At 40.5% G+C, this 26425-nt stretch overlaps 1 protein-coding gene across 2 annotated transcripts in view; it reads right to left on the bottom strand.

Moving 5' to 3' along the window:
• The window catches only part of IQCM (IQ motif containing M), a 1823621-nt gene that overhangs the window by 1546030 nt on the left and 251166 nt on the right, over window positions 1-26425 (bottom strand). The window contains exon 1 of one of the 2 annotated variants that reach the window (XM_069631254.1): window positions 9789-9881. The exons of the other annotated variant lie outside the window; for it this stretch is intronic. The gene's annotated coding sequence lies outside the window, so the exon portion shown is untranslated. Of the gene's footprint in view, window positions 1-9788; window positions 9882-26425 lie in introns of those variants that run through there. 2 annotated transcript variants of the gene reach the window in all.

Here is a 26425-nt window from a genome sequence, read left to right on the forward strand (position 1 = left end):
GCCAGTAAGTAGAATAATGCTGTTTATCTTTGCAGGTGCAGATGCAGCGTGAAGAATCTGGAGTGCACAGCGTGCCGGTAAGTATAATAATACTGTTTATCTTTGCCGGCGAAGGTGCAGTGTGAGACACGGCCACTGCCGATGGATCAGGTAAGCAAGCACTGCGTGTGAAAGTTCGTTCTGCTAACCTGTTGTTTCTGGTCTTTTGCAGGTGCTGATGTTGCTCGGGTACAGGAATGGTAAGTATAATTCTTGCAGGTTCAGGATCCAAAGAAGAAATGCTGGAACAGACTCGGTGAGCGTTCTGCTGCAGATGCAGAATAACGCGAAGCACGTTTCATCAATCGGGTGTGGTTTAAATAGCCTTGGAGTGATGAGGCATCTCCTTCCACGGCCCCGCCTAGGTAAGAAAAGAGTTCCTGCTTCCAGAAGAGTTCCAGTGCTGTATCCAGGGAGTGGAGCTGCCACTCCCAGGTAAGAAAGTAGTCCCAGTTCACCGAGGACTTCTAAGAGTCTGGCAAGTAAGCAGCATGGTCTGCCGCAGGTAAGTCCACCCAAGCACCTTCACACCAATGATGAGCCCGGCGCTTCCAGTGCCGGGACCGATGCTTCTGATGAGCCTGGTGCCACCGGCGCCAGGAAAAGGTCCAAAAGGTCCCTGTGGGGACCGGCTGGTGCCTAGGATCAGGGTTAGGGGCCTGCTTCCAAGGACGTTGGGCTGATCCTGGCTCCTTGGAAGCAGTGATCATGACAGTATCCCCCTCAAGGCCCCTCCTAAGTGTGTCTTCTCCGGGGGCTTTGGCTTGTCGGGGTGATTCAGATGGAATCTTTTGACCAGACGAGGTGCGTGGATGTGTTCTGAGGGTTCCCACGACCTTTCCTGGGGACCGTATCCTTTCCAATCAACCAGATAGTATAATTTAGACCTGGAAATTTTGGAGTCTAGGATGTTCTTCACTTCGAATTCGAGTTCTCCGTCTACCAAAACGGGTTCTGGGAGTTCAGTCAATCGGGTTTCTGGTTGTACTGGTTTTAATAAGGAGACATGGAATACTGGATGTATTTTCATATGCGTAGGTAATTCCAATTTGGCAGCCACCGGATTGATTATGGCAGATATGAGGTAGGGCCAAAGGTATCTCGGGATGAAAGTGCGGGGTCCTTTTAAAGGCAGGTGCTTAGTGGATAACCAGACTTGATCTCCTACAGCGTAGTGAGGGGCCTCTTTACGGTGCCAATCGGCTGCCTTTTTGAATTGAGCTTTAGCTCTTTGCAGATGGGCAGTGGCTTCCTTAAAAGCACAGGTAATCTCCGAATGCAAGTGATCCACAGCAGGTGCTTCAATTTCTTGGGGAGGATCCAGGTTGGAGGTTCTAGAATGGTGTCCATATAATAGGAAAAAAGGAGTCTTCCCGGTTCCAGAATGAGTCGAATTGTTGTACGCGTATTCAGCGATCCAAAGAATGTGCTTCCAGGGGTTTTCTGTTTGTTGGAGCATGCAGCGTAGATATTGTTCTAGTGTCTGGTTTGTCCTTTCGGTTTGTCCGTCCGTTTGGGGATGGTGACTGGTCAAAAGTCTTACATCAACTTGGGCTAGACGACAGCAACTGCGCCAGAAGTGGGAGATGAATTGACTTCCCCTATCGGAGACTAAAACCGAAGGAAAACCGTGTAAGCGAACGATGTTCGCCAAGAATTCCCGGGCCAATACTGAGGCTGAAGGCAGACCCTTCAAGGGTATGAAGTGAGCCATTTTCGAGAATAGATCCACGACTACTAAGATGGTAGTATAACCCAAGCATGGAGGTAAGTCTGTGATAAAATCCATGGACAGGGTATGCCATGGACAGGGAGGGATGTCAAGTGGCTGTAATAGGCCGGCTGGTTTTTGCTTTTGACTTTTATTCTGGGCACACACACCACATGAGATTACAAAGTCTCTAATATCCCTTTTCCACGATGGCCACCAGAAATGTCTTTTAATCTTTTCCATGGTTTTGGTAATGCCAGGGTGCCCCTCCATTAGAGAATCATGATAACCGGAGATTACTTGTTTTTGTAGTCTCTCACAGGGCAAGTGCAATCGTCCTCGGAAATATGGTAGGTCTTGATCTACTGAGAAATCTTTTCCCTTTAATTGCCAGTCCTGCAAATCGGTCGGAGTTAGGAGCGATTTCACCGTGTTCTTGATGTCTTCAAAAGATTGAGTGCTGACCAAACCCAAAATCCTTTGTTCTGGGATTATGGGTATTGGATCTGGATTGATCAAATGTTCATCTACTCCCATCCGGGAGAGGGCATCCGCCTTTCCGTTCTTACTACCTGGTCGATAAGTAATTATAAAGTCAAATTCTGCTAGGAACAGAGCCCAGCGAAGTTGTCTGGAAGACTGAGCTTTGGCTGTCTTTAGGTATTGTAGATTGCGGTGGTCAGTCATTACGGTGACTGTGTGTCTGGCTCCTAGAAGATAATGCCGCCAGGCTTTAAAGGCCGATCTGATGGCCAAAAGTTCCTTGTCTGTAATTGAATAGTTGATCTCAGGAGGCGAAAACTTGCGGGACCAAAAGGCAACCGGATGTAGTTGGTTTGTGACCGAATCTCTTTGTGATAACACTGCTCCCATAGCAAGACTAGAAGCATCCGTTTCCATGATGTAAGGAAGTTCTGGGCGAGGATGTTTTAAAACAGGTGCAGAAATTAATTTAGCTTTTAAGTCTTGAAAAGCTTGTTCCGCTTCAGAAGACCACTCAAAACGTTTGTTCTTTTTCAACAGAGCGGTGATGGGCTGGACTATCCGGGAAAATTCAGGAATGAATCTGCGGTAAAAGTTAGCGAATCCTAACATGCTTTGAACTCCTTTTACAGAGGTTGGTGATGGCCACTTGATAATTGCATCAACCTTCTTTGAATCCATATGGACTCCGTTAGGTGACAATATGAATCCCAGGAACTCGACTTCTGTTGCGTTGAAGACGCATTTCTCAAGCTTAGCAAAAAGACTATGTTGACGCAATCTCTCGAGAACCTTTTTAACATGTCTCTGATGTTCTTCTTCCGATGATGAATAGACGAGGATGTCGTCAATGTAGACAACTACACACACGTCAATGAGTTCTCTAAGGACATCGTTCATAAAATATTGGAAAGCAGCAGGAGCATTACACAGTCCAAAGGGCATCACTTGATATTCAAATAGCCCGTACTTGGTGCGGAAGGCCATTTTCCATTCATCGCCCTCTTTGATCCTTACCAAGTGGTAGGCTCCTCTGAGATCCAGCTTTGTGTATATACGGGCATCTTTGACTTGGTCCAGGAGTTCAGGGATCAAAGGTAACGGGTATCTGTTTTTAACAGTGATCTGATTCAGGGCGCGGTAATCTATGCAAGTCCTAAGGTCTCCTTCCTTTTTCGGAACGAAGAACAAAGCCGATGAAGCTGGAGATTTGGAAGGACGGATAAACCCGTTAGCTAGGTATTGATACAGGTACTGTCTGAGGTGAAGGTTCTCTGGCTCGGTGAGGGCATAGATCCTGCTGCAAGCAGGAGTTGTTCCAGGTATCAGATCTATTTGACAGTCGTAAGACCTATGAGGGGGTAGGGTGTTAGCTTGATCCTTCTGGAAGACGTCTTGGAACTCCTGGTATTCGGAAGGTAATTTGAGAATCTCCTCAGAAGAGATCGCCGCCAGTGAAACATCAGGTCGAGGATAACAAGTGGTAGAACACTCTGGAAACTGAACCGTCTTTGCTCGCCAATCAATCTGAGGATTGTGCTTCTCCAACCAAGGGATTCCCAGAATGATCTGGAACTGAGGGGCCTTGATTACATCGAACACTATTCTCTCCCGGTGTCCATTATGACTCAACAGCGTCACTTCTTGGGTGGCATGCGTTACTGGTCCGGAGGCTATCTCCGTGCCATCCACAGTAGTGATGACGTCTTTTACTGCCTTAGGGACAAGGGGTAGATTCTTCCTTGACACCATCTCACGGTCCACATAGTTACCGATTGCTCCGCTGTCAATGTAAGCTTCAATTGCGTGCAAAAGATCCGGACGTTCAGGACTAATGAGGACCATGGGTATCACGAAATGCAAGGTCACGGGACAGATCTTAACGCTCGGCAAGAGGACCTCTACTCTTGTCGGGCGAGGTCGTTTCCCTGCTCAGAATTTGTGGTACAGGTATCCGCGGCTCCTACAGTCTTCTTAGCTGGTTTCACGGGACAGTCCCGAAGAAAGTGTCCTGAATTACCGCAATAGAGGCATAATTGCAGCTGCCTTCTTCTTTCCCGCTCTTTCTGGGTTAAAGGTCCTCTCATGCCCCCTATTTGCATGGGTTCCACAGTGTCAGCTCCCTTATTCGAGGTCTGTGGTTTGGAAAACACTCGGGTATCAAATCTGGAGCGATCTGCCTTCCTGTTCTGTAGCCTATGGTCTAGTTGGACAACTAAGTCAATATAGTCTGAACATTCTTGTGGAGGATTCACAACCTGCGCTAGCACATCCTTGAGCTCTCCACGCAGACCTCTGTAGAAAAGCGTTATTCTCTTGTCCTCGGGCCATTGTGTTTCCACTATGAGTCTATTGAAAGAGGCTATATAAGTCAAGAGGTCTTGGTTACCCTGTCGTAATGAGAGAAGTTCATTGTCCAAGGCCTGCCCTTGTGCATGTCTTGCGAACAGTTTCTCCATGCTGGCCTGGAAGGCTTGAAAATCGTGTAAAACCGGATCATCCTGGGTGACTAAAGGGATCGACCAATCTGCAGCGCTGCCACTGAGATGAGAAAGCACGAAAGCCACCTTGGCCTGGTCTGTTGGGAATGCAGCTGGTCGACATAAGAAGTGCAGGCGGCACTGGTTGATGAACACTGCGAATTTCTTTGGATCACCAGCAAAGCGTTCGGGCGGAGCCAAGGGCACATTACCGGGCAGATTGATTTGCACTGGATTTGAAGCTGAGGCAGAAGGATAACTTCCTCCTGGAACGGGCAAAGGTGTCTGTCCTGCCTGCGTTTGTAACAACTGCCTAGCAGGGTCCTCTGTTCGCTCCTTAGAAATTATCAGTTCTCTTCTTAGAGAGCTCGTTTCCTGGCGAGCTGCATGTACTTCTGCTCTTAATTCCCCAAGCAACTGGGCTAGTTGATCAGTATCTGAAGTTTCCATTGCGCCTGGGTAGGAGTTTAGTGGTCGGCTTCGCATTCTGTAACGCTCACCTGATTCCGACGGAGGCGCGGGTCTTGGCAGGTAGGTGTCTGTAACACAATACGTGATGTGCAGGATTCGGTTGGCTTCTGGGGTCGACCCTCTCCGCAGTGTGTGTCGAACTCGAAGGGTGAGGTTTCTGCAGGTGAAATAATATGGGGATTAAAGGTCTGGATTGTTGAATGTCCCTATCTCTCTCTCCTCCCAGCTTGTCTGTTGAACCCCCCTCCCAGGTCAACGTGCTCACCTTAGATAGGTGAATGCTGGGCTCTCCATCTGCGTCTAGTGCAGGGTGCCGTTGCCAGTTCCTTCACTGGTGAAACGTGGGCCTCTTGACTTCAGAGGATGGGTACCGTCGTTGACTACACGACCGGTAAGTTTCTGGACACCTTTAGTCTTTATAGTCTTTTATGCGTGGCACTGAAGCGCCTGGAGTTGCGTAAGTATGGCCAGCGCTCTTACTGTCTCTTTCTTTGTCTTTGCAGGAGACGATGCAGAATGAAGAAATCCGGAATTCGCCGCGTGCCGGTAAGTGTGACACTGCTGTTGTCTTTGCAGGTGAAGATGCGGCGTGAAGAATCCGGAATGCACTGCGTGCCAGTAAGTAGAATAATGCTGTTTATCTTTGCAGGTGCAGATGCAGCGTGAAGAATCTGGAGTGCACAGCATGCCGGTAAGTATAATAATGCTGTTTATCTTTGCCGGCGAAGGTGCAGCGTGAGACACGGCCGCTGCCGATGGATCAGGTAAGCAAGCACTGCGTGTGAAAGTTCGTTCTGCTAACCTGTTGTTTCTGGTCTTTTGCAGGTGCTGATGTTGCTCGGGTACAGGAATGGTAAGTATAATTCTTGCAGGTTCAGGATCCAAAGAAGAAATGCTGGCACAGACTCGGTGAGCGTTCTGCTGCAGATGCAGAATAACACGAAGCACGTTTCATCAATCGGGTGTGGTTTAAATAGCCTTGGAGTGATGAGGGGTCTCCTTCCACGGCCCCGCCTAGGTAAGAAAAGAGTTCCTTCTTCCAGAAGAGTTCCAGTGCTGTATCCAGGGAGTGGAGCTGCCCCACCCAGGTAAGAAAGTAGTCCCAGTTCACCGAGGACTTCTAAGAGTCTGGCAAGTAAGCAGCATGGTCTGCCGCAGGTAAGTCCACCCAAGCACCTTCACACCAATGATGAGCCCGGCGCTTCCAGTGCCGGGACCGATGCTTCTGATGAGCCTGGTGCCACCGGCACCAGGACAAGGTCCAAAAGGTCCCTGTGGGGACCGGCTGGTGCCTAGGATCAGGGTTAGGGGCCTGCTTCCAAGGACGTTGGGCTGATCCTGGCTCCTTGGAAGCAGTGATCATGACACTCTTGTGGGGCACTCCATTTTTCTTTCGGTGGATTCACTGCGAAGAATTTAATTAGTTTGATCTTTCGAATAAAATGATCTAGATCTATTCTTGTTTGTGGGTAGTCACAATGTGGTGAAGGAAGGAAGTTTATGCCCAAGGACAGTAGCTATTTTTGATTATCCATCAGGGTGTGCTTGCATAGGTTGACTATGGCCATAGCTGTGTTGGCTTGTATAATGTAATTTCCTAGTTGCCAGAGCGAAGTTGTCTCCCTGACATATTCTTTCCTGTATTGATTGCCCCTCTGCCCCCTCCTCATTTTTGTTTTCCTCCTTTTCCTTGGCCACGTGTTTTTCCACCCCTTGCCTGCTTGCCTGTTCTTCCATCTTGGCAAAGCAGGCGCATCTCCTCTAAAACATTAAGACGTATGGTGGGTTCTTCTCCTTCACACTCTGTGATGTCTGATTCTGATATAGAGGACTCTTCAATGGTTGGTGCATTAGCACCCATTGTGTTGTTTGTGCTAATATTTGCTGGTATATTGCTTCTTGTTTTTACCCTCATTTGGTCAAAATGTCTCCCAAACGTATATACTCTACCATTCTCCTTATCTCGCAGGAATTTGCGTTGTTTCCTTTGTTGTATATCTTCCTCAAAACTTTTTTAATTGCCTTCTGTTTTTCTTGAGTTTCTGTCCTTCCTCACTCAATTTGATTTTGGCTAGTTGGCTTTCAACCTCTGCAATTTTTGATAAAGTTGACCTCCGGTCATTTCCTGCGTATTTAATTAGAATTTCCAACAGGTTTTTGGAGCAACAGTTGGTCGCAGCTCCCCACTCTTCCAACATGGCCGGATCCTGATCCTCAAAGGAGGGTGAAGTAAGTATCCTTAAGCCCCTTGGGATCCTTTTGACATCAACATAGTTTTGGAGTGAATGTTCCTTCCACCACCTACTTATCTCCTTCTTTGACAGTTTTTCATGTTCCTTCAGAAGTGTTATTTCACTGTTTTCAACTGTAGATGTTAGTTTCTATTTCGCTTTTCCAGCTGTCTGTTTTAATGACTCATTAAACAGTATATATATATATATATATGTAGTTATGGTTAAGTTGCTGTTTCCATAGGAAGAGCACTTTTTGGGCGGCTTATAACTCCCCCTGGACGAATCCTCACCAAACGTTGCAGGAAAAGTATATGGCCCACTCTGAATTTTTTTGCAAAGTTTGGTGAGGTTTGGTCCAGAGGGGGGCAAAGTTATAGGGGGGGTCCCAAAATTTCTTTTTTTCCCCAGACATAATGGGAAAAACTTTGCTCACGCCTACAGCCCAAACCGCTGGCCGGATTTACACCAAATTTGTGGCAGCAGAGGCGGGTTGGTCCCGAAAGCGTGCTTTTTCTTATTTGGTGTAAATCCGTCCATTAGTTTCTTTTTAAATGACCAAAATGTAAAGGAAAAAAATTAGTGATATCTATGTCCGGTCCACGGACTCACTTCCATGTTCGGTCCGTGGACTGGCCTCTGATTGGCTGTGCTGTCCTCGGACTGGCCTCTGATTGGCCAAAACATTTGTGGACTTTTGCGTGGTCCGTGAACACCGGGACGCGTCCGCTGATTGGATGGTGAGAAAACGTGAAATGCACCTGTTTTCTTGAAACTCCCGCCATCTTGGATTTGCAGACTTTTTTGTGGTCCGCGAACAGCGCAGTGATTTAAAAAAAAAAAACAGCATTTCACTTTTCAAACTCAACAAACAATCTCTGGGGAGTTGGGGGGGGATGAGGATGGGATGGGATATGGCCATAAGAAGCCAAAAAGCAGGTTCTTTCACCCCCGAAAGTCTGCGAACACTCCAGATGTCCTGGTACAGTCCTGTGGTGTTCGCAAAGACTCCAGATGCCCTGGGACAGTCCTGTGGTGTGCGCGAACACCCCAGATGTCCTGGGCCAGTCCTGTGGTGTTTGCAGACACCTCAGATGTCCTAGGACATCTGTACCTATTTCTGCATCACAGGGTTGGGGAAAAGCAGTTTTTGGATGGCTTATAACTTTTGCGCCACTCAGTGAAACTGCATGTAATTTTGTAATTTTATTCTAGGACTAATCCTGAATTGTTTTGCAAAGTTCTGTGCGATTCTGTCAAGAGGGGGCAAAATTAGAGGGGGGGGGTCATTTGTGATGTCATCTTTGATGTCCTGGGTGTTAGTCTTAGCAGTCCACGGTGGTGGTGTGAGTTATGGTTGCTTAGTTTACCATAACTTGCGAATTTCTGGGGTTTTTCGGTTTTACTTGGAACCATAACGTCCCTTTAACAAAGTCTTTTACTGAATTTCATAGGTTTTTAGTAGCGCAACCTAACCATAACGTCCCTTTAAAAAAGTTTTTTCATTGAATTTCATAGGTTTTTATTAGTGCAACTTAACCATAACGTCCCCTTAACAAAGTTTTTTCATTGAATTTCATAGGTTTTTATTAGTGCAACGTAACCATAACGTCCCTTTAACAATGTTTTTTCAGTGAATATATATATGCACCAGCACTTTATTATTAGCACTTTATGCAGAGTTGCACTGCATTATGCTCTTTATTACCCAGCTACGCGATTGTTGTATATAAATCAGTACTTTGAGCCCATTTGCTAGATGAGGTCATGCATTCTTGAAATATGTTTGTCAATTGAGAACATGTTATGTACAGATTATGTATGCATCATCACTTTGGCCTTAATAATCGATGCAGAGTTGCATCGCACTATGCACTTTATTATCTAATAATGCAATAGTTATATATGATCCATTACTCTAAGATAATGTGCACCTTGTATTGGTATCACACTCTCAGCATTGGGTGCTGGTTGCATTGCATTATGGAAAGTAATTGTTTATCCCTTGTTGACATGTTAATCAGCATCGCACACTCCTGTTCCTTATAATATGGGAACGGGTTGCTTATTAAACTTGTGTAACTTCGTTGCAATTAGTGCAGCGGCCACTGATTACCCGTGCTCCGGTTTGGATGTCTACATACCCACTCACTTGCATATACACACCGGAGCATAGATCACCATCACACAATATATCCCGCGGCAAGGAACACATTTTGTGTTCCATTTATTTCCTCACTTTCTGTTTCATTTATTTCCTCATGTGCGAGTCATGTGCGAGTGTTTCACACGGTCAGAGTTTATCCATTAGTGTGCATACATTTACTGTATTTATTATCATCCTCTGTACACCACCCGTGGATCACAGCCTACCTGACAGGGACTTTCTTGCTCGCACCCTTTCCCATCATTTATTGGAAAACAGCATGAGGTTGCCTTGCACCAACATTGTATTGGCATGTTTTTACTGCAAGACTAACATCTTCAGTGGAACTCAATATGGCTGCACGCCAATTCGCGAGGTACTAGTCCCTAGTTTATGTCGTGGGCTTCAGCTGCCTGACACGCCTCTTCTATATGTACACTGGCATTATGGGTGAAAAGAATGTGTGATCAAGCGACAAGTCGGTCGCGAAACATAACACTGCCGAATTTTCAGCATTTCTTCACTTGGGAACTCCTTTTGTTCATGGGATTTTAATGTACATGATGCACGAATAAAATAATGTCATTTGGATTTTTAACTCTGGTGGACTGGGATTTTTTATGCTGCTATATTTTTCTTTATTCTGCAGACTTTGAAGAGTGCTCCTCTACTCTCTTGTTGCTCATCGCAGCAGAACTTTGGAAATATATATATATATATATATATATATATATATATATATATATATATATTAGCGTCCATGTGTAGTTATGGTTAAGTCGGTGTTTCCATAGGAAGAGCATTTTTTGGGTGGCTTATAACTTCGCTCCCTCTGGACGAATCCTCACCAAACTTTGCAAATAAAGTATATGGCCCACTCTGAATCTTTGGGGAGGTTTGGTCCAGGGGGGGCAGAGTTATAGGGGGGTCCCAAAACTTTTGTTTTTTCCCATAGACATAATGGGAAAAAACTTTGCGCACGCCTACAGCCCAAACCAATGGACGGATTTACACCAAATTTGCGGCAGGAGCGGGGGCTTTGTCTCGAAAGCATGCTTTTGCAAATTTGGTGTAAATCCGTCCAGTAGTTTTGTAAAAAATGACCAAAATGTAAGGCAAAAACATTAGTGATATCTCTGTTCGCTCCGCGGACAGACTTCCCGGTTCGCTCCGCGGACAGTGCCCTGATTGGCCGAGCGGCTTGCGCGATGTCCGCGGACATCCGACATGTTCGCTGATTGGACGGCGTGGGGTGCGGGGCGTGGAGCGCGTCAGATTTTTGGTGGCGCCCGACATCTTGCATTCGCGGACGACTGCGGACAGCGAGGTGAAACTTGGTTTAAAAATTGTATTTAGTGGAGTGTGTTGGTGTGTAAGAGTGTTTGGGGAGGGTGGGGGAGTATGAGATAGGTGCAATGTTGTATTTTTTTATGTGCTAGACGCTTTTGTTGTGTTCGATTTGTCTGCGGACAACACGGCTGTTCTGAAATGTTCGTAAATAAACAGAATGGATTCGGTGTCAAGTTGAAAGTGTTATAAGAACACTCATGGGGTCCTGGAATGTTTGCAGGGGGTGTCCTGAAGACGTTGTCTGTATTGTTTGTTGGCAAGCTGAAAGTGTTCTAAGAACACTTGCAGTGTCCTGAAATGTTCATACATAAAGAAAATGGGGGTGTCCTGAGGACGCTGTCCGTATCGTCCTCTGGCAAGTTGACTGTGTTCTAGGAACTTCCTTGTGTCCGCGGACATTAAAATGGTTGCAATGCTTGCATCTATGGGTGTGATATGCTGCGGTGGTCGTGGCCAGGGTATAGAATGTTGGGTGCATGGCCATTTGGCCATGCACCGAAGACTCTATGCCCTGGCCACAAGCACCGCAGCATATCACACTCATAGTGGCTTATAACTTTGGGTCAAAAACAAATTTATAAGGAACAATGTTATAAGCCAGTATGGGTGTGATATGCTGCGATGGTTGTATTTATCATGTTATACTTACTATTTGGTTTAGTAACGGGAGTCCATGTTTTTCTTGTTCATTTCTGTGATAAAAGAAAATAGCATATTAGTATTAGTATTTCACAAAGACTTATTACATTGTACAATCAACATTTTCGTCTTTTTTTTACCCTCATATTTAGTAGATGACAAACCAGAGTACTGTGCAATTTGCTCAGTTTCTGTGTTTGTTGCTAAAATCACTGGGTCTGTGGGAGAAAAAAAATCCATGGTGGATAAAAAAAAACCTTTTTCTGTTATGCTACAGTTTATTTGTTTGTTTGTTTCCAGTGTTTACTTGTTGTTTCTGGCTAATGCTTTATACATTGGATTGTTCTAGTTTTTGGGAGCAGTAAGATATTAGGTATTTGTTTGGATATTGTAAAATTTTGGAGCAGTTAGATACCAGTAGGCGTATTCTAATTGTTTATTTTTTGATATAATTTCGTGGTATTGATTTATCTGTTTGGATATTTCTAAATTTTGGGACAGTTAAATACCAATTGGCGTAATTAACTCTATTTTTTTCTCTATTTGAGTGGTATTAATTTATCTGATTAGTTGTTGTAGCATCTTTGGGCAGTTAGATAGCTTTTGGAATATTGTGACAGTTTATATATTTTTACTACAAGTGTACTTAAGGTTTAAGTACAGTTTAGTTATCAAATTTTGGTTTTAAGAACATTAAATAAGCGTTTGTAAGATTTGCTGGTAATCTCTGCTTTAGAGTAATGGTACTATCATTACATTCAAACCATCCACATTTCTTTTTTATATATGCAATGTAGTGCCCTGAGTTGGTTGTGGCTCCTACGTGGTAAATTATACCTATTGTTGTGAAGGTTTTCCTACCAAGTGATATTTGACCATGTGTGAATCCAGTCAGCTTGCAGTTGTTTTTGGTACCATCTGCATTGTAACGTAGAAGCATTAGTATTACGTATTTACTATGTGTTTGTATTACTAACGTGGAGCGATTATCTGAATTGCAGGTCAAACATAATCTACCATGGTTTGATTTTTGTACAAGTTGCTGAAATGGAACAGATTCACAATTAGGTATTGATATATGCACAAAGCGTTCATTGGGGATTTGTTCTTGTGCACATTGTTGCAGAGAGTGCATGTATGTTTCCACATGAATGAAATCTGGAAGATTTCATTTATAGTTATGTTTTTGTTTTCCAGTACTAATAGTAAGTACATTAGAAATTCTTGTGGATCTTCCTGTGAGTTTATAGTGAATTTCACTATTCCAGCACAGTAGCCCAATTGTTGTCTTATTCCATAAACACTATATGTGTTTTCAGGATTGTTTGCTGCATTTCTGTGAAGTACTAACATTTGCAAACACAATGGGTCTGTACTGTGTAAGTAAATGTTCTCAACAATTGGTGGTAATTGAAATAGAATATTTATTGCTACATTTGCGTAGTAATTTACACCAACTATATTTGAGAGTTTAAATGGACCAGCTAGTTCTGTATTTGACTGCTTTTTTTGCAGTTTGTCTTCCTTCTTTGAAGACGTACCTGGTTTACTTTCCCTAATTGATTCTTTTTTGCTTGTGGCACTTGATGAAGTATTACTTTCTTTTACTCTCTTTGGAGGATTTGCAGTGACATCCTGTTGCTTTTCTGTTTGATTTATTTTTCTTTTATAATGTTTTACTTTTTGTGGAACAGAATATGTGTTTAGATGGGGAGTGTATAGTGAACAAAGTCTATTGTATTCTAAAATGCAAGGAATATCAGTGTTTATTTTACTTGCATCAAAGTTGATTAGAAATAGACCGTCAAGTGTACGTAAGCATGATAGTGCTACGTAGCTCATGCCTTCTTTAAAGACTGTGTTACCAATGTCTATCATTGCTTTGTCTAGGGTAAGACCGTGTGATTTATGAATGGTGACTGTGTATGCAAGAGTTAGAGAAAATTGTTCTCTGCATACATACATGTCTTTGAAGAGAAGGAATCGAGCTGTTGAGCGTCCTATTCTTTTTACTTCTGAAAGTTTGTCAAAGAGAATATTGACAAACTGAATTTTGTTGTCACGTGGGTATGTTTGAAAGCCAACAACTGTACCCAGTGCTCCATTAACTAGTCCTTGGTCCATGTCAAGGTTACGTTTCAGCATTACTCTGCAATTTAAGGATAATTTTAATATCTTTTCCAAGCCTGCTGTGTTTGAGATTGATTTTTCTAAACTATTTAGTCTTGTTGTGGCTTGGTCACACATGGGTATTGTCATTCCATGTACATCTAGTTTGTCTGTGGCGCTAATTTCCATTATTGGTTGCATTTCTTTACTTAACATTATTTCATTGAATCTGAAACAGCTTGCAAGAGTTGGCATTAAGGCCATACAATTGACATTTTTGTGGGCTAATTGTTCCATAACATCTGTAGCACATGCATTTTCACCATAAAGTGCATGAATGTGCCTGGCTTTCAATATTGCTTCTGCTTCTTTAGAAAGTATACCAACTCTGATACTTTTTAAGATGTTGGCATAAGTGAGATCTGCAGATTGGCGCATGTTTTCTGTTAATTTTCTGTATTGGAAATGTTGCCAAAGGTTGACATTTCCAATGCTGCCAACAGTTTTACGGCAGAGTTTTTGTCTTAATGTTTTAAAAATAGGCTCACCTTTTACTGGTGTCAATTGAAGAAGATCTCCAAAAACAATAATGTGTTTTCTTGCAAAGAGCTCTTCATAGTTTGTTTTGAGTACTTCTTGTAATCTGAGGTGAATCAAAGCCAACATTAGGTTGGAGACCATGCTCACTTCATCTATTAGTAGCATTTTCATTTGTTTCAATACTCTGCGTAGTTCCATTGCAGCTTCTGCAGAAAGTTTGTAATAATCTAATTTGTTTTGGTGTTCTACTGGCAGGAGTAGTAATCGGTGTAAAGTGACACCACCTATGTTGTAGGCAGCTAAACCTGTGGGGGCAGTGACAACTGCTGACAGTTTGTTGTTTGTCAATTGTTGAAGGAACTTACTGATGATTTTGATTAGGAATGTTTTGCCAGACCCAGCTTCACCACTGACATACAATAGTATAGGTTTGTAATTTTGACAGGTGCATTCTTTGGTTTCATGTTGTACACCATGTGCAATTTATTTTGTTACTTCTTGAAAAATGCTACATTGCTCATTGTTTAGCTTTGATTGTAGTATAGTTAAGTCTTCTTTATCTTCATACTGACACATGGTGTTTTCTACTTCTATCATAGCTAATTCTGCCTCATTTGTTATTAGTGGGTCTCCCAGTGGTTCTTGGCTTCCTGTGACAGAAGGTTGACTATTGTCAGGAGTGTGCTTATCTAGTTGGGCCTGGAATTCTTCTTCGTGTTGCTGTTCATTGTGCAACATTGTTTTGTACTGTGCAAAGTTTATATCAGTTATACTGCTTTCATTTGCTTTGAAAGCGTCTTCATATGAGTCATAGTTATCTAGTATTTCTTCTTTTCTTCATGGTTTAAAGAGTTGTAGCAGGGACATGTAATATACTTCTTAATTTTGAGGAGTCTTTAATGACAATTTGATATGATTAATTAAATTTGGTCTGGTGAGTTTTACTAAGCTGCCTTCAAAGTTTGTCACTTTGTATTACGGTTTTGTTCATCAGGTTTTATATTATTTTTGTATGTGTAGGTTTGGGCTATGTGGTATAGACACATGGTTTTCAAAGTTGCACTCCTGTTTGGGTAGTATGTGTCCAATAAATTGTTTTTAAAATGTCTTGGCTGTTGGGATCATGTTTGGCTATTGTTCCTATATCTTCGTATGATTTTAGAACTCTTTTTCTAGATTTAGCTGGACCAAGACTTAGCCATACTATTTTGCAGATTTACCATACAATGCAGTACCAGTTAATCGATCAGCTGCTTCATAGGATCCACATTCTCTATGGGACAGCATTTTTATGCCCAAGCTGTATAATTTCTGAGACACTGTTTTATCTGATGACAGGTCATTCCAGAGGTCTTGGAGCTCTGTCTTTTCTGATTTGGTTAAGTATGCTGTGACATATCGTGCAAATGCAGTAGAATTGTCTGCAATGTACTGCACATCTATGTTTGCATTCCATAATTGGGCGAAGATTGCATTGTAATCATTGATATATTTTTCTTCTTCTTTTCTTTTTATGCAATATGTATTTTTAGGTGACTTACCTTTAACACTATGTCTAACTGAAGACATGAGGTTGTTCACTTGACCTGTATTTGTAACTGGTCTAGGGAAACCAAATCGGCATTTGGTATAGTATGTCCCTTTGTTTTTGTATTTGCGATGACAGTATTTGCCACATTTGTGTCTTTGGAATTGTAACATTTTTGCATGAAGATCACTATTTGTGGATTCTGATGGAATTTCACAAGTGACATATTTTTCAATAAACTGTAAAACAGTGGCATCACTGTCTTGACCAAATTTAGGAGCATCTTTAATCCATAAAAGCATGTGACATGTGGTGCTCCTCTGGCTTGGTATTCTTTTCTCCAAAAGAAGTGTTGCACTTCTCCAAGGGGAGGAACAGTTTTATTACAAATAAAATGTAGCATAGCAATGAAGCGATGGTGAAAATATCTTGAAACATTTACAGGATCCTGAGAACAAAGTTCTCCAGGTGTTAGTATATCTATGTTTGTTTTGTTTTCGTTTGATATGCATAAGAAAGCATGTAAATCTTCCCATCATATTCTGCACAGCTTAATGTAACAAACCAAGTGGGTGGGCCAAGGTTTCTGATCATACAACGTACATCTCCATGACGTCGAAACCAGTACTCTTTAGTACCACACAAATTTGCTAATAGATTTGTAAGATTTGCTTGTAAAACCTCATCTTTTTGTTGAACTTTTTGTAATAATTGTGTAGCTGTCATATTTTGAAAGTGTGATCCTGATTTTAATATGTGTGCAACTCCGTAACATAAAGTTGCTAGTTCACTTTCAAAGAGTAGGTGGAATATGTATTCCATATTTTGTCGAAATCTGGGATCTTCAGAATACATTCATAATGAGCGATATTCTGATGCTGATATTTGAATAGGTCTATCATCGTATCTTCCTCCTTTGCCAGTAGAAAAGAGTAGAGGAAAAGCACGTGCTTCTATACTTTTTTCCCATATGCTGATTGGTGATCCTTTTGTTTGACGCATTTGGTACGTTTCCAGTGCATCTTCTATGGTGTCATTAGAGTGCAATGGGTGAATTGTATAATGGTCTAAAGTGTTTGATATTGTAGCAGGATCTAGGAGCTCAAATTTACCAGCTTCTTGTGTCTCTTGAATTATTTCAGTTGTATCGTTCAAGTTTCCTTCAATATTAATTTCTTTGTAATATTCATTATTCTCTTTAAGATATTGCAGGGCTTCTCTAACTTTATGTAAATCTACCAGTTGTTGCCAATTTTTTTTGTCTTTTGTAGGCACCCCATTTACCAAGATAATTAAAGATTGTTGCATTTGACGTTGCACTCCTAGAGTGTGCACATTTTCTTTTAGATCTAATGGTAAATACACTACTTTTCCACAAATACCTTTCACTAATTCAGAGGGAGGTAATTTTGCAGTTTTTGGTTGAAGGCGTATTATTGCTTGAAATCGGTGCACTGTTTGAATTATGATGCTCTCATATAAATTAAGTTGTTGAAGGGGTTTTGGTAGTGGATATAATTCCAAGTTATTTGTGATAGCACGTGAAGGAGTTTGGTTGTTGTCAAGTTTTGTAGTGCAGTAACTGCAAAGTATTATGGGGTCAGTTATTTCGTATTTGTTTTCTGCTATAAGGTAGAGAGCTAATTCAAACCATTTAGAATCTGCATTGTCTTCTATTTTGTATGGTAGGTCTACAGTTTTTGTGTTACTTTTATAAAAGTTCTGCAGCAACATACACACACGTGGTTTGGTACTTCAGCTGAAGTACTTTCAAATTTTAGTATTTCTTTTTTGTATGTGTGTAGTGAAAGATTGCCATGTGCAGAATTGTTATGAAGTTGGTTTACAGCTACTTCATCTTGTAAGTGGGCTTCACTTCCAAAATATTTTGTCTGGATATAGTCGATTTCTTCTAGTAGGTCTTTTGCTGTACCATGTAGAAGAATGTTATTTACATTGGCTAGTGCTAAAGCAGGACTTTTAGCATAGTACATTTTATAAACTAGATTTCTTATACTGGCCTGATGTGTTGATATCCTTTGGATATCATGGAAGGTTGTTTTGCAAGTAGGTCCTGTAATGCAGGCCAATGAATGTCATTGTAGTCCTGTGTACTTGCGTACTGGACAAGCAACCATATTTTGCAGTAGTTTAATTTTGATTTTGTCTTTGCTTTTCACATATTGATTGTAGAATTGGCGTAAAGACTTGAACATTTTTTTGGGAATGTTACACATTGACGTGCATGGCCATTTGTACACTAGATGTTCTGATTCAGTTGAATGGAGGGGTAAATCTACGTTTTCAGGGCATATTTTTGTAAGGAGTTCTTCTTGTTCCATTATGGTATTATTAACTTTTTCATAACCTCGACCACTGCTATGTATGGCAATTGTATTTGTTTGCTTTTGTTTGTACGCTTCTTCATTAAAGTATGGTTCTGTGCTTGTAGTGTGACTCCATTCACCTCCACAGATATTTAAGAAGTTATTTCTGTTGACATTTCGTTTATTGAGAAGTCTTTTTTGCAATTTAGTTATTAGTTTTGTTAGTGGTTTCATTCTGTTTAACACTAAAATAAATAACTTTCTTTTGAGAAGAATTGTACTGTCTATCAACGCCTCTAAGATTACTTTCCTACGATAGGTTTGAAGTGTTGAACCTGCTTTCTCTCCTGTTTTTATAAGATTTTGAAGGACTTTGTGACGGAACATTTTGGCTGAAATACTTTTCTTGGTATGCTTACTTTGTACTATATCAAGATTTCTAGAAGAAGTTTTATTTGTAGTGATGTTGATTTCTGTTAATTGTTTTTTGGGTTGTTTTACTTTTTGATAGAGGAGGCAAAGTTTTTGTACTAGAAACTTCTTCTGTTTCACTACATGACTGTATTAGCTGTTGTGTTTCAACTTTTCTTACAAATTCTGCTATAGCTGGATGTTTATGTTGGAGACTTTTCTTTTCATTTGCTCTACTTGTGCGTTCCTTTCTACGGAGTTGCTTTTTGGTAGGCATTCTTTAGGGTTTGTTGAAAAAAATACAGAAGGTATGGGTTGGGGCGTTCTGCAATGCATGTGTGTTGTGTGCATGAGTGTTTGAGTAAGATGATAAAGATGTATGTAATGGTGTGTGATTGTGCATTGGGAAGTACAACTACTAGGGATGGGTATTCTTGAATTAATGTGTTACTAAACTGGGGTTCAGATGACAGAAAAAAGTAAGACAGTGGTGTGGAGAAGTATAAATAGTATATTTAAAGCTATACAATTAAAACAGTTGTTTGTTCTACAACATCTAAATTCTAGCGGCTGAGTTAGGTAATTTGTGTGTTGAAAAATAGGAATTTGTGGGCCATTCTGCCAGTAAATCACTGTTTAAGACGGGGGGATTTTTGGTCAGAATGGTGCAGAATCTCTATTTTTAGGCACAGAAATAGCATGAATTAACCTTACAGTGTGTTTGAGTAATAATTCAAATATTATGGTAACATTCTACTTACTTTTTTTCTAAAATGAGCAGTTTGCTTCTTAGTTGTTCTTTGTACTTCAAATTCGGCTGCTTCTTTTCAGGAGAATGGTCTTCACTGCAATTGTAAAAAGAAAGAAATTAGTAATTTGGTTTGTATATAGCACTGTTTTTAATTTAGACATAGATTTTTAAAATTGAAATGCTCAGCGCCTTCCTCAAAACCATTAAAACTATCTTATGGCTAACTGTAGTAAAAAAATATCTTTACTATGGCTTGTGAAATTCATAATGTACCACTGTATACCACTATTCCTGTAACTAAGCTTTTCCACGTAATAGTGAGTCAATGTCATAGCCTGCTTTTCCACAAAACAGTGAGTCAATGTCATAGCCTGCTTGTCCTATATAAATGTAAGTAATTATATAAATTAAAAAAATTAAAACCAATTATGTGTTTGTACAAATATTATTGTTTGAGATTTGATCATAGAGTGTGCATGTAATTTTGTTTGATTATATGTAGTCTATATATTTTATTTCAAAAATGTTAGTTTAACATTATTTGCGTGTGTGTGTGTGTATGAAGAAATTAAACGGTATAAAGGTTTGTAAGTCACAGTTCATTTTAGGACAATGAAAAAATGATCATAGATTCATTTTACAGATTATACAAGGTAAACGTCGGTTAGAAAATGTGTTCATGTACTGTATAGAAAATATTCATACCTGTAGTTTGTGTTCATGCATATGGATATGGACAGAAATCTTGGAGACTTGTATAGTATTTCTCGTAGATCGTGCTTGCCAATTGTATGAGACTTGTACTCCGAGAGATTCACCGTACATTTGCAGTGCTGATCTATGCTGATGTAGTTACATGTAGAGGTCTTGGATTGGATTTGTGAATGGTCGTGTGATTTCTTAGCTACATCCAATAAGATAGCTATGGCTGAGTGTTTCAAAAAACAGATTGTGTGGATTTTGGGAGACTCGTGGGTACATTGGTTGAAGGTGCATGCAGAAAACTTTGGAGTATCTATAGATCTTGGATTCGCACATGTGGAAGTGCACTGGCATGGAGTGCATGGAATGAAGTGGTTGGACTTGCTAACTCTCTGTGCAACTTTGAAGATAGAGGAACATCCAGACATAATTGTAATTCATTGTGGAGGGAACAGTTTAGGACATGTGTCTGGAATTTCTTTGCAATTTGCAATGAAAGAAGGAATTCAGAAGATCATGGACATGTTTCCAAACTCCAAAGTAATTTTTTCACGGATTGCACAGAGACAAATGTGGCTTTGTTCTTTCTCATGTGGTCCACAAATGGAGAAAGCAAGGTGTAATGTTAATAAGGCTGTTTGTGCCTTCCTAAGAGATTTTGGCATGTCCTCTTTTCACAATGAAAATATTATATTTCGTAGTACATACATTTTTCGCAGAGATGGAGTCCATCTTACTTATGCTGGCAATCAGATTTTTCTGAGAAATGTACAAAATGCATTGCAACCTTTTTTAGAAATACAGCATCCATTTTGAAGTAGGTGTTAAGTATTTATAATTTTTGACATACAAACACCTCCCAAAGGCTCTTTTCAGAGCCACCTCTTCCTCCCAGAGAAAAATGCAATGGTTACAATAGGGTAGTACCCCATTTTATTTTATGGTCGCGAACTGTCCTCGGACTTTTAAGAAATACAAAGGGCCCTGCTTCATTTATCTTCACTTCTATTTTTTAACTGTGAAAGGCGGCTCTGAAAAGAGCCTTATTTTTTTTGATTTTTGTTATTTTGTATTTTTTTTGGTTTGTTATACACGACACACTAGGAGAGGAGGGGAAAGGAGGGGATAGGGGGGACACCAACCACAGGGATAAGAAAGGGCAAGCTGAGAGAGGAAGATGTAGAGTGGGTTTTATTTGGGTAGTGAGCAGGTCTTCTCGTGCTGTGAGACGATAGTCTCAAAAGCACTCCGAAGTCGCTCCCCCCTGCAGAGTACTGTGTCACAGTACATACATACAACTGTGACCCTTGAAAGGTAAGGGTCATCAGAATTCTGTATGGCTGTGAGGCAGCTTGAGGAAGACGCTATCCCACAGAGGTGTTCCTTGTGGTGACAGGATCAGAAACAGAGGATGAAGTAGAGGCAATCAACCTACTACGCTCTTCGCAAGGTACAACCTGGCGAATGGCCCCAGTGTGGATTGAGTTGAGGTGTCGCTTCATGGTAGTGGTCCCAAAGCTGTACGAACCATGCCTCCCGCGACTGAGTACCATTTTGCACTCATTGCAGGTGACACGGTTCGCACGAGCCTTAAAACCATTCCCATGAACGGTAAACAACCGCCACACCCAAGAATCACGCTGAGGGCGGGTAGTAGGGATTTCCTCTACCTCATTCTCGTCATCCTCTTCTTCCTCCTCTGTATCCTCACTCCTGTTCCCCTCTTCAGGCCCTTGGGGAGATGGTGGTGGTGGAGGGGGTGGCGGTGGTGCTGAGGCAGATGTAGCACCAGGTGGCAATAGTGGAGCCATGGATGTCATCGGCTTGGAGATGGAAATCTCAAAATCTGCTAAGTATGCAGCAAAATGCAGTGTGCTCTGTGGAATAGCCAGAAACACAATGAGAATGAGCTCTAGGGCGTGGTCTTTTATAGGGGTGCTTGTACGCGGTTCGCGAAAATGCGCGCCATCCGCAAGACAGATCGAACACCAAAAAAGGTTCAAAAAGTCACAAAAACTATGTGGAAATTTAGGATTAGTATGTGGGATTTGTGGTATGGTGAGTTTTTAATGAGAAATATTGTGGATTTCTTGGAAATGTACTTTTAAACTGTTCGGGGACACAAATGGTGTCTGTATTCAGAACACGCGATCAGCGTGGGCACGGTCACATGATTGCTTCGTGAGCATGTTCGCTAAGGAAGCGGCTGTCCGCAGGACACCCAATGTACGGACATTGCTTTTGCGCATGCGCGTTGATGTTCTACGGACAGTGTTCGGGTCTTGAAATAATTAAAAGTGCCTCACAAATAAAACAAACAGTTACGGACAGCCGTTTGTTCTTAGTACAGTTTAACTTACTTGCGAACAATACAGACAGACATAGCGTCCCCAGCACACCTCCATTTTCGTTTATTTACGAACAATTCAAGACACCACAAGAGTTCTTAGAACAGTTTTAACTTGCTAGCGAACCCTACGAACAGGCATAGTGTTCTTAAGGACACTTTCATTTTTGTTTATTTACGAACATTTCAGGACACTACGAGTGTTCTCAGAAAAGTTTCAACTTGCATGAGAACATTACGGACAGATATAGTGTCCCCAGGACACTTACATTTTCGTCTATTTACGAACATTACCGAACAACCGCGCTGTCCGTGGACACCTAAATTGGTTTTAACAAAAAGAACTGAAACTAATTAACTAAAAAAGTAACTTTATTTGACATATATTAACAATTTGTGACTGAGAAGGTGGGGCAGAAACGGAAACAAAAACAGGAGAATTAGGGATTTCAACATAATTGGGATCAGGTGAAGAAGGGATGGAAATGTCATCAAAACGTTTTGGTCCATGGAGAGGGTTTGGGGTTAAATGAGTGGGATATGGTGAGGGGGGACAAGTACAGGTGGGACAATGGTATCTTGTTTTTAGTTTTAAGTGATCTTCCACAAAGTTTTTTAAATTGGTAAAATTTGCCATAAGTTGGTCCATTTTTTCGTTTATGTGTTCCAGAGTGTTATCCACCGCTTCTTTTTCTGTAGTAGTTTCAATTTTTGTATGGTCTGTACAAAAAAAAAGTATATGTTGAATGTATAAAAAATAATATTTATTAATTGGTTTATATAGTAAAGTGTGTACCACTAGGTGCACTATCTTCTGACATTTCCTCTCGTGGGAAATGCTCCTCTAGCCACTCCAGAGTACTACACATTTCTGTGAGAAAACAAAAAAGTAATATTTTTTTTTTATCTAATACAGAAAGTTTATAAATATATGAGTAAAATGAAGTGTACTTACTATTTCAGGTAAGATATGTGATGAGTAGTCTGTACGCCTGGTCTTGCTCTTAGTTGTGGAGTGTCTGTGAGGTAATTATGTTGGAAGCCACTTTATCTTCTTTTGGTATATTCCATTTTAGAACATATTGTATTTAAATGAATGGTTAGTGTGTTACATATATGGATTACATTTCTTAAGTATTACTACATATACTTTGTATGTGTGCTGCTTTGTGAATTTGTTAAATGTTCCTATGTTATGATATAACAGTTACACATACCCCCCCAGAGTTTTTAGGTGGTGCTACTGTTGTCCGAACATGTCCGCAGACAGTCAAATTCAGTAGAAAGGGTTCAGTATGTTCCATATTACATGTACATAAAGTCAAAGTTATTAATGTTAAGTTGTGCTACTAAACAACTATGAAATTCAGTAAAATAACTTTGTTAAAGTGACGTTATGGTTCAGTTGCGCTATGAAAAACCTATGAAATTCAGTAAAAAACTTTGTCAAAGGGACGTTATGGTTAAGTTGCGCTACTAAAAACCTATCAGATTCAGTAAAAAAAACTTTGTTAAAGGGACGTTATGGTTCCAAGTAAAACCAAAATAAACCTGAAATTCGCCAGTTATGGTAAGCTAAGCAACCATAACTCGCGCCACCACCATGCACTGCTAAGACTAACACCCAGGACATCAAAGATGACATCACAAATTTCATTGATGACATCACTGATGACATCACATGTGCATTTACCTTTCATGAAAAGTCTGTACAAGGGTTTCTTATTGTAATGTTAATTAAAAAAAAGTGTCAAAGATCATTGGAATAAATATCAAGGGCTAATTAGTCAATCCAGTATACTAAGGTGCTCATGTAGAAACATAGGCATTGTGTGCAGCATACATGATGGAGGTTCAATATTCATAAGCTTCCCATGTTGAATAGTGAAATGATAACTGTTTTCTTATTAGACTTTTGCATACTGTGAAACATGTGATAAGTAGATAATAAAACCCACTTACTACATAATTGCATTATTACAGACAAAACACAAAGAGACAACACCACATACAAATATGAGTATATACAAGGAAATTGAAGTAAGAAAAAAACAGCAGTAGTAGCAAAAAGTGTTCATAACCTAACTGATTACCTTTATGCAGAGAAATGATTGCTCTGTTTCAAAGCTGCTACTTATCCTATGTATATACATCGCATGATGTGACTGGACCCTAAGGAAAGTAGTGTGAATACAAGATATAAAAATGGGTGCATATACAGGGAAAGTACAGTAATAAAAAAACAACAGAACTATCAGAAAGTGCTGATAACTCTACTGATAATTTTAATGCACAGAAATGATTGCTGTCTTTCATGCTTGTGTCTTCCCCTATGTATATGTTTCATATGATATGACTGGACCCTAAGGGAATTATTGTAAGAACATACTTGAAGGATAAGTCTACAAATATACTACCTTTCATACTTTTAATTCCTGACTGTTACTGAAGAAAACCATGTGGCCTAGATATGTCAGTAAAGGAAAAAAGGGGGAGCCAGACATGTGATGTCATCAGTGATGTCATCAATGACATTTGTGATGTCATCTTTGATGTCCTGGGTGTTAGTCTTAGCAGTGCACGGTGGTGGCGCGAGTTATGGTTGTTAGTTTACCATAACTGGCGAATTTCAGGGGTTTTGCGGTTTTACTTGGAACCATAACGTCCCTTTAACAAAGTTTTTTTACTGAATCTGATAGGTTTTTAGTAGCGCAACTTAACCATAACGCCCCTTTAACAACGTTTTTTTACTGAATATATATACATATAAGAAATCAATCGCTTTATAACATTTCTTTAGCAAATGGTTGTTTTTCTTCTAACCTGATTTTAAACTAAACTTTTGCTCAACTCAGCCTTGGGAGTGGATTTAACTGTTTCGCCGGTGGTGAAAGATTTATTGTCTGTTACCATGAAACCACATTAGGTTCACAGAAATCCCACAAATACAAAGGCACATTTTGACTAGGCCTCTGAGTTAAGAAAGATCCCAAACATTTCAATGGAGTATTTCTAATAAATTCATTTTAAAAATCCATCAGAGGCCGAAATGTGGTACATTTAGATTGTCGCCTTTGAACCATGGATCCTCATAAGGACCACCAGATGGTCAGCCTAATGGAAAGTGAAACAACGGATGTCCTTGCCAGAAAATCAAAGCTAATCATGAAGTGAAAGGCCTGCTAGTTGAGGGTTACACAACCCAAACAAATTAATCCATGCTCATAAATATAATATGCCATTTAATTACATTTCAAATGCATTTAAAAATGTTTTAATATATCCACAACCATATATAATGCAGAAAACAAATGGAAATATTTAATACTATCATGACATATTCATCTATCATGAGTTAAAATCTGAATTGCTTACTTTTTATATCATTTTTCAAATTTGGAACATTAATAACTTTATAAAAAATGATCGACCAAACTCATGCCACGTGTTTCAACATTCATAAGTGCTGGTGTGTCCCAGAAATCCATATTTCATCAATGTGGTATATTGTTTCAATGAAATATGGAAAAAAATGATTTTGTATGCAAAAGTATTATTTTTTCTTTTCACATGTATGGAATTTTGATCAGCCTATGAATATTGTAGGGGTGCATTCTATGGCAGCGTCTCATGTTCAAGCAATCCAATGAAAAGATTTGACCAATAAAAAAGTGTGACATATTCATGACAAAGCATAGGAGTATCATCCATGATACAAAGGGAACCACACAGGGAGCAAGTATGGATCTGACTCTGGAATCAAAAGCTGCATAGAAGGGGTACACCTGATCCAAATGGATGAGAGATGAGCCTGGATATTACCTGGAGGATTGGGTTATATGCATAAGGAGACTATTATCTGGAAGAGAGGCTAACTGGATGTTTTTTGAAAACTCATGAGGGTACATTCTGACTCAGTTCCTAAAAGAATTATTTTATATTGAATATACAATTCACCCAAATGTAATTAGATAAGTCCCCTAGAATCATTGCCCTGCTAAGTCCCTGGAGTGCGAGAGAACTGGAGAGATGATGCCTCTAGGGGTCGCCCATTTCCAATAGAATACTTTGAGTGGAGAAATGTGCTGTGCTTCTCACTGGCGGACAGTGCAGCATTTTGTAAATGCTAGCTAAAATATACTGAATCCTGCAGTATTCAC

The sequence above is a fragment of the Ambystoma mexicanum genome, chromosome 6q (assembly GCF_040938575.1).
Source record: "Ambystoma mexicanum isolate Mex_15411 chromosome 6q, UKY_AmexF1_1, whole genome shotgun sequence".
Taxonomy (NCBI): Eukaryota; Metazoa; Chordata; class Amphibia; order Caudata; family Ambystomatidae; genus Ambystoma; species Ambystoma mexicanum.